At 40.1% G+C, this 10478-nt stretch overlaps 1 non-coding gene across 1 annotated transcript; it reads right to left on the reverse strand.

Moving 5' to 3' along the window:
• Positions 1-8710: 8710 nt before the first annotated feature.
• Positions 8711-8818, reverse strand: LOC128194166 (small nucleolar RNA R71). Its single transcript, XR_008245481.1, has one exon. It is a non-coding gene; the product is annotated as a small nucleolar RNA R71 (small nucleolar RNA).
• Between the last annotated feature and the right edge of the window lie 1660 nt (positions 8819-10478).

Here is a 10478-nt window from a genome sequence, read left to right on the forward strand (position 1 = left end):
AACTTCATCGACTTCAACAAAGAAACATGAGTGTCGAGGAATATCGACAAAAGTTAGAACTACTCATGTTAAGAGCTGGAATCAAAGAAGAAGAAAGATTCACCAAAGCTAGATTCCAGAGTGGCCTTAACTATGAGATCAGACATAAGGTAGAACTTTTACCTTATTTAGATCTCAATGACTTTGTGCAACTATGTGTGAGAGTGGAAGAACAAATTAAAAGAAAAGCTTCCACTAAAAGGAATTACCCTACCACCTCCGAGTATAGGAAAGATCCTAAGAGGGAGGGTAGTCCATCGAGGTATGAAGAACCTCGAGGAAAAGAAAGAGAAAAAGAGAAACAGAGAGTGAGAGGAAAAGAAAAAGAGAAAGAGCGAGAGCGAGAAAGAAATCCCTCTCAAAAAGAACCTTCAAAGGAAAAAAGGGGTAGAGAGACCAAATGTTTTAAATGTGGAGAACGAGGACATTATTCTTTTGAATGTCCTCACAAAAGGTCTACTTATCTCTTAGACCATCAGAGTGACAATAAGGATTCTTCAAGTGAATCAAATACTTCCATATCTGAGGAAGAAGCCTTACCTTGTGAAGGGGAGTGATTATTGGTTAGACGACTTCTTGGAAGTCAAACCAAAGAACTAGAACAATCCCAAAGGGAGCACCTATTCCGCACAAGATGCAAAATTTTTGAAAACACTTATTCATTAATTGTGGATAGTGGTTCTTCTTGCAATTGTTGTAGTTCTAGAGTTGTGAACAAGTTGGCCTTAACTACTATTCCTTCCCAAACCTTATAAGCTGCAATGGATAAAAGAGGATGACGAAATAGTAGTGGACACACAAGTAAACATACCAATATCCATTGGCAACTATGAAGAAACAATTTTATGTGATGTTGTTCCAATGGATGTTGGGCATGTTCTACTCGGTAGGCCATGGCAATTTGATCATAATTCCACTCATGATGGCTATACCAACAAAATAACTTTCCTCCATACAGGAAATAAAATCACATTGATTCCTCTTACACCTGAACTAGTGAAAGAGGATGAGATAAAAATCAAAGAAAAAATTGAAAAAGAAAGAAAACAAGAAAATAGGTTGGAAAAGCAACCTTCTCAAGAAAAGACGAAGGAGACAAAGGTATGCATGTTGTTAACTTCTTCATTAACAGGTAAATACCTTGACTCTTCTTCTCAAAAACATCACTTTGTTTCTTCATTTTATCATGGGGAATGTTCAAAACAAAGTGAAACCAAAAATATATTAAAGGCCAAGACTTCTTCTAATAAAATTTTTGTCAAAAGGCCTTCATTTTATCTTCTTATCTTTGCATATATCTCCTTAATCATACTAATTTTTGCTATCTTTTGTAGATATATTTTTGATCCAGGAGGAAAACAAAAACCAAAGTTGTGCTTCTTTCTTTCTTCCCGATTTGAGGACAAATCGTTTTTAAAGAGGGAGGGAATGATGGCAACTCCTTTAAGGATTTCCCATCCAAAGAAGTATCAACTTACATTAAGACTAAGAAAGGGAAGTGAATAAAGACTTTCAACAAAAGTACTTTCCTTATCTAAGTCTTAGATAGATATACTTTGTTAAATAACATTTGTATTGTTTTGTAGGTGGGAACCCATGCATATACATCTTAGAATGCTTACCAAGCAAGGGAGTACAAAGGAGACAAGTTAGGCCGTGTAGCTTCTTCTCTTTGGAGCATGCTTTCCACATTTTCCATGAGAAACACATCCAATCTTGTTTCTTCTTTCCTTTGAAGCACATTCAACATATTTCTCACGTGGAACACAAGACAACCGTGAAGCTTCTTCTATTTGAGCACATTTTCAATGAGTTACACATGGAACACACGGCCAACCTCTCCTGCACATTTCATTTAGTTCATACACGTTTTGAATATGTATCTTGCAGGTTGGAAAGCTTCTCATCATCTATAAAAGAGAGCTTCAATCCTTTGTAAATTTCAACTTGAGTGATATAGTGAATTGTTGCCAAATTGGATTTCCAACCACTTCTCTCGAGTTCATTGCCTTGTGCCACTTTAGCACACTCATTCTCTAGCTTCCTTCCCTCTTGGAAGACTTCCTGAGTTAAAGCCACTACATACACACTTCCAACCCACACCTGACATTTTCACAAACACCTTGCATGCACCAAATCAACCATCAACTTCTCCCATTACGCTGCCACTTTTTGGTTCGAGGAGCTGCTCAGTCTGGAACATTGGAGTTGCTTCTATCACCCTATTGGCAGGATTTTCAAGAAATATTCAGGGAAGTGGAGGAGGATCCTGTTTTACAAAAGATTGTAGATAAATTGAAGGAGGATGCTAACTTGTATCCCTCATACACACTGGAGAACAATAGGTTGATATATAAAGGGCGATTAGTTATTTCTGCAACATCAGAGTGGATCCCGAACCTGCTGAAGGAGTTCCATGCAAAACCCATAGGGGACACTCGGGTATCTACAGGACTTACAGGAAGATAACCCAGTCTTTCTACTAGATTGGAATGAAAAAAATGGTGACAGACTTTGTAGCCAGGTGTCTAATCTGCCAGCAGCGTAAGTACTTGGAATCTTGACCCCAAGGGCTACTTCAGTCCCTGCCCACACCGAATGCAGTCTGGGAAGAAGTCAGCATGGACGTCATAGTTCGCCTGCCTAAATCTCAGGGGTTCGATGCCATCCTGGTGGTGGTGGACAAGCTCAACAAGTATGCACATTTTATAGCACTCAAGCACCCTTATTCGGCCAAGATAGTGGCAGAGATATTTGTTAAAGTAGTCAAACTGCATGAACTTCCATTGCCCATTGTCAGCGATAGAGACCCCTTATTCTTGAGCATTTTTTGGAAAGAGATGTTTAAACTCCAAAAAAAGGAGCTCAACATGAGCACGACTTATCATCCAGAAACAGATGGCCAAACAGAGGTTCTGAATCAGGTTTTGGAGTCCTATCTACGTTGCTTTTGCTCAGAGAAACCGAGGAAATGATGCACGGTCTTACCATGGGTAGAGTACTGGTATAATACCAGCTACCAAGGCTCGACGAAATGCACGAGGTATATGGAAGACCTCCACCAACTTTGAGGAGATTTATACCAGGGGAAACTGCGGTGGAGGCAGTAGCCCATGAATTACAAACCAGAGACGAAGCCCTGCCTTGCTGCTTTGGGCCGTAACCATGAACTTCTTTTCTCCTTGCTGGACGTGCAGCTCGTGTGCACTTCTAAAAATGAAAAGTGAAGTTATCTTCTCGGTGGCGGCTTCTCTGATTCAATCCCCATGTGCCTCCTGTTGTCCGTGTGAAGCCTTTTTCATTGTGGGCCGTGACACCACTTTCAGCTCAACGTGGAATCAGCAACTGCTCCTACTGGACCGTGAGTGCCTCTTTTTCTTTGCTGGCAGTTGGACGTGTGTTGCTCACCAAAATCCAATCACCGCTTTCTTCCAAAAACCCTGGACGCGTCTATTAATCGGGGGCCATGTGCTCTTTCTTCAAAGTTGTTGGACCGTGGAACACCTCCTTCTTTCTAATGAATCAATCATACAGCTCCCCAAGGACGTGGCAGCTACTTCAGCTTAATTGAATCAAGCAAACTTGGAGCTCTCCTCCTTGTTGGAGCAGGTCATGACCACTAAAAGTGAATCAACGCTTTTGCTTTTTGAAGCTCCTTATTGAGTGCCAAATATTTTTTTAGACGTCACTCCCCTTTCCAATAATGAAGCACCCCTTTCTCATAAGCCCAAAGATTAAAATCACCATAGTGCCCTCCTTCTTATGTACCTTTCTTTTGTGGAGAGTCTTGAATTAAGTAACAGCCCTCCAAATGTCCCAAATTATTATTCTACAATTAATAATGCAAATAATTAGCCTCAGATAATTCAAATTAATTAAAATAAGAATTTCCGGTCAAATTAAGCACAATTAGCAAAAATAGGGAAATACTGGACAATTAAACACAATTCCCTAATTAAATTCGATACAATAAACTAGGTGAAGTCAAGAAAATATGGACACATCAAGGTAGTAGCCCAAGAATTACAAACCAGAGATGAAGCCCTAGTCCAACTAAAATTCCATCTGTAGAAGGCTCAAGATCAGATGGTGAAGTATGCTAATTGAGGAAGGAGACCAGCGGAGATACAGGTGGGAGATTGGGTCTATCTAAAAATCAGACCTCACAAGCAATTGTCGATGCCAACACGCATACACCCTAAGCTGACGACTAGATACTATGGGCCATTTGAAGTGTTGGAGCAAGTGGGTTCGGTCGCATTTAAGCTGCAGTTACCAGAGACAGCAAGGATACGTTGAGTGTTTCACGTGTCACAATTGAAACGAGTAGTGGGGACTCAACAAATAGAGAAAGAGGGGCCTAGTTTTTGGCCAAGGTGGGTAGTGGATAGGAGGAGCCAATAGCGAGAAGTAGGCAGCATCCCTCAAGTGTTGATTGAATGGTAGGAAGGAGGGCTTGAAGGGACTACCTGGGAGGATGTATTGACAGTGCAGGAGCAGTTTCCTAACTTCAACCTTGGGGAGAAGGTTGAGGTAGAGGGAGGGGGTAATGATAGGACCCTAAGAGTCTATAGGAGGAGAAAGAGAATATAGACTGTTAATATGTTAGTTAATATTGTTAGGAAGGGGGGATGCATCTGTTTTTTGTTGGGGACGTAGTTATTAGTTGTAATTTCAATATACTTGGTGACCAAAAAAATACATTAGAGTCTCTAAACAAAGACTTACACAGAATCTAATGATGTATCTATCTAATTCAATTTTGTAACTTGTGGGTTTCGCTAAGGCATTATCAATGATACTATATAATACAATTTCCAGTCAGAAGCTACTATGTACTTGGCAGAAAATCAGGATGAATAGAGGGTCCACTCAATAATGTTCATTACCACCATGGGTTCGCTCCAGACACAATGAATAATATAATCCAAAAACGTTTTGTTGACAACGGTGAAAAATGTTTTATTAATTCAAGCCTTGTTTACTACTTTTAAGTAGTTCTAAACTTAGACTCTAAATGCTATAAATAAGAGTCATCCTATTCTTTTGTACTGTAACAGTTTGTAAATAAAAGTTTTCTTACCAGATACCCATTCTCTGTGTGCGTGTGTGTTTTTCCCTTTGCTCTCTTCTCCCTTGTTTTCTTCTCTTCCAAAGCTAATAGTGGTATCTAGAGCAAGGTTCATTCTGGGTCTGTGTACTAAGAAGATGGAAAATGGAGGTGGAAATTTCCTAGGTAATCTACCAGTTCTTGATGGAAAAAATTATAACCACTAGGTTATAAAGATGGAAGAAATTCTTGGATATCAAGAATTGTTGGAGATTGTGAGAGATGGTGTCCAAGAGAGGGACGAAGCCGTAAATAGGAAGAAAGATTGCAAAGCTCGTTGTCTTCTCCATCAGTGTGTGGATACGGTGAATTTTGAAAAAATTTCCAAAGAAAGAACAACAAGAGAGGCCTAGGATATATTAAAGAAGGCACATGGAGGTGTGGAGAAAACCAAGAAGGTTAGATTGCAGTCCCTTAGAAGGCAGTATGAATTACTGTCTATGACTGACTCCGAGATAGTGGCAGAATACCTCAACCGGTTGCAACTATTGGTGAATTCAATGAGAGCATGTGAGGAGGTTGTGACTGACCGGGGCATGGTTGAGAAAATAATGCGTACGTTGCCTCCAAAGATCGACTACATCGTAGTGGCAATAGAAGAGTCCAAGCATGTAGAAAATATGATAGTGGAAGAGTTGCAAGGGTCTTTGGAGGCACACGAATTGAAGGTTTTGTCTTGAAATGCAGAGAAGGTTGGAGAGGAACAAGCTTTGCAGGCACAGGTGTCAAAGAAAGGAGGTTTTTTCCGGGGAAAATGGAAAAAGAACAAAGGTGGAAGATTCAATAAAGATCTGAAGCAAGATCAAAATGAAAGGGATCAATCAGATTCCTCAAGGTATGCTAAAGGGAGTTTTAGCAGAGGAAGAGGAGGAAAGAGGAGTCAAGACAAAAAGAATATACAGTGTTATAATTGTGAGAAATGGGGACACAATGCGGCTGATTGCTGGCATGGAAAGGGCAAGCCGAGAAAGGAAACCGAGATTGAAGCTCATGTGGCTCAAGATGAATCAGATGAAGAGCCTGTAGTGTTGATGGTCACAATGAATGAAGAGGGTTTTGTTGATGACAATTGGTTTGTTGATACTGGATGTTCAAATCATATGACTGGACACAAGAATTGGATATCAAATCTTGATACCAACAAGACTAGCAAGATTATGCTTGTAGATGACAACACAATGGAGGTTGCTAGAGTTGGTAAGATTGTAATCAAGAAACAAGGTGAAAAGGTTGCAGTTATTGAGAATGTGTTGTATGTTCCTGGAATGAAATGCAATTTGTTGAGTGTTGGTCAGTTAGTAGAAAAAGGTTTTTCAATAACCATGGGAGAAGATATGTTGAGAGTATACGACTCAAAGAAGAGAATGGTGTTGAAATCATCATTGTCAAGAAATCGAACCTTCCAAACAAGATTGCATCTAGTGGAGAATCAATGTCTCTCTACAACAGTCATAGACAAAACCAGTTGGCTATGGCATAAGAGGTTTAGTCACTTGAATTTTTACAGTTTGAAATTGCTAGCTGTTAATAGAATGGTAATTGGATTACCTGAAATAATTGTTCCTCTGAAGAACTGTGAAGAATGTTTGTTAGGCAAAAACCCCCAGAAATGTTTTTAATTCACATATGCACATGAAGGTAAAGGAAGTGCTACATGTTGTGTATTCGGATGTGTGTGGACCATTTGAAGAGTTGTCGTTGGGAAACAATAGATATTTTGTGACTTTTGTAGATGAGTATAGTCACATGATATCGTTGTATTTGATAAAAGCTAAAAGTGATGTGTGTTCTATCTTCAAAAAGTTCAAATTGTTGGCTGAAAAGCAAAGTGGGAAGGCACTTAAAATATTCAAAACAGATGGAGGAGGAGAATATGTTTCAAAAGAGTTCAAGAATTATTGCACTGAGAATGGAATTCAACATGAAATAACAACACCATACACTCTGCAGCATAATGGCCTTGCCGAAAGAAGAAATAGGACCATACTGGACATGGCCAGGAGTATGCTAAAATAGAAGGATTTGCCACATGCATTCTGGGGAGAAGCAGTGTCTACAGCAGTGTATGTTCTAAATAAGTGCCCAACCAAGAAGCTGAAAAATAAAGTTCTAGAGGAGGTATGGTCTGAAAGGAAACTAGTGGTGAATCACTTGAATATTTTCGGTTCAGTTTGCTACAAACATGTACCAATTGTGAAGAGGAGTAAGTTGCAAGATAACAGTGAGGCCATGATATTTGTAGGATATCATTCTACTAGAGCCTACAAACTATACAATCTTCTAACCAAGGAGATTTGTATAAGCAGGGTGATGAGTCAATATTTGATTGACTTCACCTAGTTTATTGTGCTAGAATTAATCAGGAAATTGTGCTTAAATGTCCGGTATTTTTCCGTTTTTGCTAACTGTGCTTAAATTGACCAGAAATTCTTATTTTAATTAATTTGAATTATTTGAGCTAATTATTTTCATCATTGATTGCAGGAAAAATTTTGGAGATACATTTTGGGACAGTAGGAAGAATGCAAATAAATTCAAGACTCTCCACATAGACATTTTAGAATTAATTAAATTGTAATTTAGTAGGTTTTTGTGTGGACTCTCCCCATAGACTCTAGGGTTTTTGTGTGGACCCCACCATCATTAAAAGAAGACACACGGCATGGGGTCCAGCCGCCACCCTCACGGACCTTTTTCTTTTGAACGTAGTTTTAAGTTTTAATTCGATGGGCCGCGACAGCCGCATCAAATTGTGGCGTCGTTGCCGGGGATCAACGGTTTGGTTTTAGGTCTTTTGTTGTATTAGTGTGTTGTGTGTGTGTTAGTATTTGTTTTGTCCATTATGTTTGAGTATGAGTGTTTTGTTTGCTTAGATTTTTTGTTTGTTTGAAATTTTTGTGCTATTGTTTCATGGTTGTAGGGTGTTGTGACTTAGTGCATGACTAGGGGCAATCCTGGACCCATACCACCCTTTGATCCTGAGATTGATAGAACTTTTCATAGGTTAGCTAGGCATTCTAGAAATTTATCTTTAGAGACTGTTTTTGAGTCAGTTCCATTAGATATTGTGCATCCTACTGCTGATTCTGAATCTACTGCTCAATACTTTGTGCATACTGTATCTACTGCATCTGTTGCATCTGCATCTGATTCTGATTCTGTTATTTTTCACACTGAGAACAATATGGCACAAGCTCCGCCTTGCGAGAGGACTGTTTGGGACATGGTTGCATCTGATTTCACTTATGAAAGCTTGTGCATCCAATATTCTGATGAGGACGTACCATTTGTTCTTAAGAATGGACTAATCTATTTGTTGCTCAAGTTTCATGGCCTTGCAGGTGAGTGTCTGCATAAGCATCTGAAAGATTTCCACTATGTGTGTTCATCAATGAGGCCTCAAGATGTTCCTGAAGATCACATCTTCTTAAGGACATTTCCTTATTCACTAGAAGGTACAGCAAGGGAGTGGTTATACTGCTTAGCGCCTAGATCCATCACCAGCTGGGATGATATGCACATGTTGTTCTTAGCGAAGTTTTTCCCAGCATCCCGAACCACAGCTATCAGAAAAGACATAACGGGGATTAAGCAGCTTGGTGGAGAGAGCTTATATGAGTACTCGGAGAGATTCAAGAAGCTTTGTGAAAGTTGTCCTCACCATCAGATACCAGAGCAACTCTTTCTCCAGTATTTCTATGAAGGTCTCAACAACATGGATAGGAGTATGATTGATGCTGCCAGTGGTGGAGCACTAGAAGATACGACGCCTACTGAAGCCAAGCACTTGATTGGAAAGATGGCTTCCAACTCCCAACAGCTTAGCACCAGAAGTGACACCATTGTGGTGAGGGGAGTACATGATATTGCTACCCAGTCTTCATCATCTACTGATAGGAAATTGGAAAGCAAGCTTGATTCTCTTGCGAATTTGGTGGCACAGATGGCTTCAAATCAGAGACCAGCATCTCCATTTGCATCTGTTGCACGACTGTGTGGTATATGTCTTTCTAGTGATCACCATAAAGATGACTATCCTGCTTTGCAGCAACCTATTGGCCATGATGCACCTCCAGCCCATGCTGCGAACATACAAACCAACAAGCAACCACAACAGCAAAATTATGACTTGTCCAACAACAGATATAACCCAGGGTGGAAGAATCACCCAAATTTTAGATGGTCCAATAATTCACAACAACAGCAGCAACCACAGCAACAACCACCACATTTCCAGAATGCTGTAGGTAATAAACCATATGTACCTCCACATATTCAGAGATATTAGAGGCAACAATAGCAAGAGATTCTTGCCCAGCCAGCTCCCCAACCTCTCATTTCTTCTTATGAGCTTTCATTAGAGGAGATGTTGAGACAGATGACTGGTCAAAATATGCAGTTTTAGCAGGAAACCAAAGCTAAGAATATGCAGTTTCAACAGTTTCAGCAGTTTCAGCAGTTTCAGCAAGAAACTAGAGCTTTTATTCAGAATCTTACTAATCAGATACGTCAAATGGCAACACAGCTCAATCAGGCACAATCACAAAATTCTGATAAGTTACCATCCCAGACTGTGCAAAATCCGAGGAATGTGAGTGTCATTACCCTTAGATCGGGGAAGCAGATTGTTGTGCCCACAGAGCCAACTCCTACACCTACTCCCACACCTGCTACTTTTCTCAGAAAAGAGGACCAGGCTGGTTCAAGCAGGACATTTGAAGCAGGTGGACCTTCTTCCTCTTCCGGTGGTTGTACTTCTTCTCTAGGTGGACCTTCTTCTTCCACCACTACCACCAGTGCATCTCCTACATTACCTAAGCGACCTATCCCTCTTCCCTTTCCTCCAAAGGCAATGCCTAGCAAAAAGATGGAAGAGGTGGACAAGGAAATATTGGAAACCTTCAGGAAGGTAGAGGTAAACATACCTCTACTTGATGCAATCAAACAGATTCCGAAGTATGCAAAATTCTTGAAGGAGCTGTGAACACATAAGAGGAAAATGAAAGGCGATGAAAGGATCAGTATGGGTAGGAATGTATCCGCACTTATTGGTAAGTCAGTCCCGCACATTCTTGAAAAGTGCAAGGACCCAGGTACGTTTTGCATTCCTGGTATGATTGGAAGTAGTAAATTTGAAAATGTCATGCTTGATTTGGGTGCTTCTATTAATGTCATGCCTTCGTCTATATATAAATCTTTGTCTCTAGGTCCTTTGCAACCTACGGGTGTGGTCATTCAGTTAGCCAACAGGAGTGTTACCCACTCAACAGGTTACATAGAGGATGTCTTGGTTAGGGTTGGTGAACTGATTTTTCCTGCCGACTTTTAT

Source organism: Vigna angularis, chromosome 9 (genome assembly GCF_016808095.1).
Source record: "Vigna angularis cultivar LongXiaoDou No.4 chromosome 9, ASM1680809v1, whole genome shotgun sequence".
Taxonomy (NCBI): Eukaryota; Viridiplantae; Streptophyta; class Magnoliopsida; order Fabales; family Fabaceae; genus Vigna; species Vigna angularis.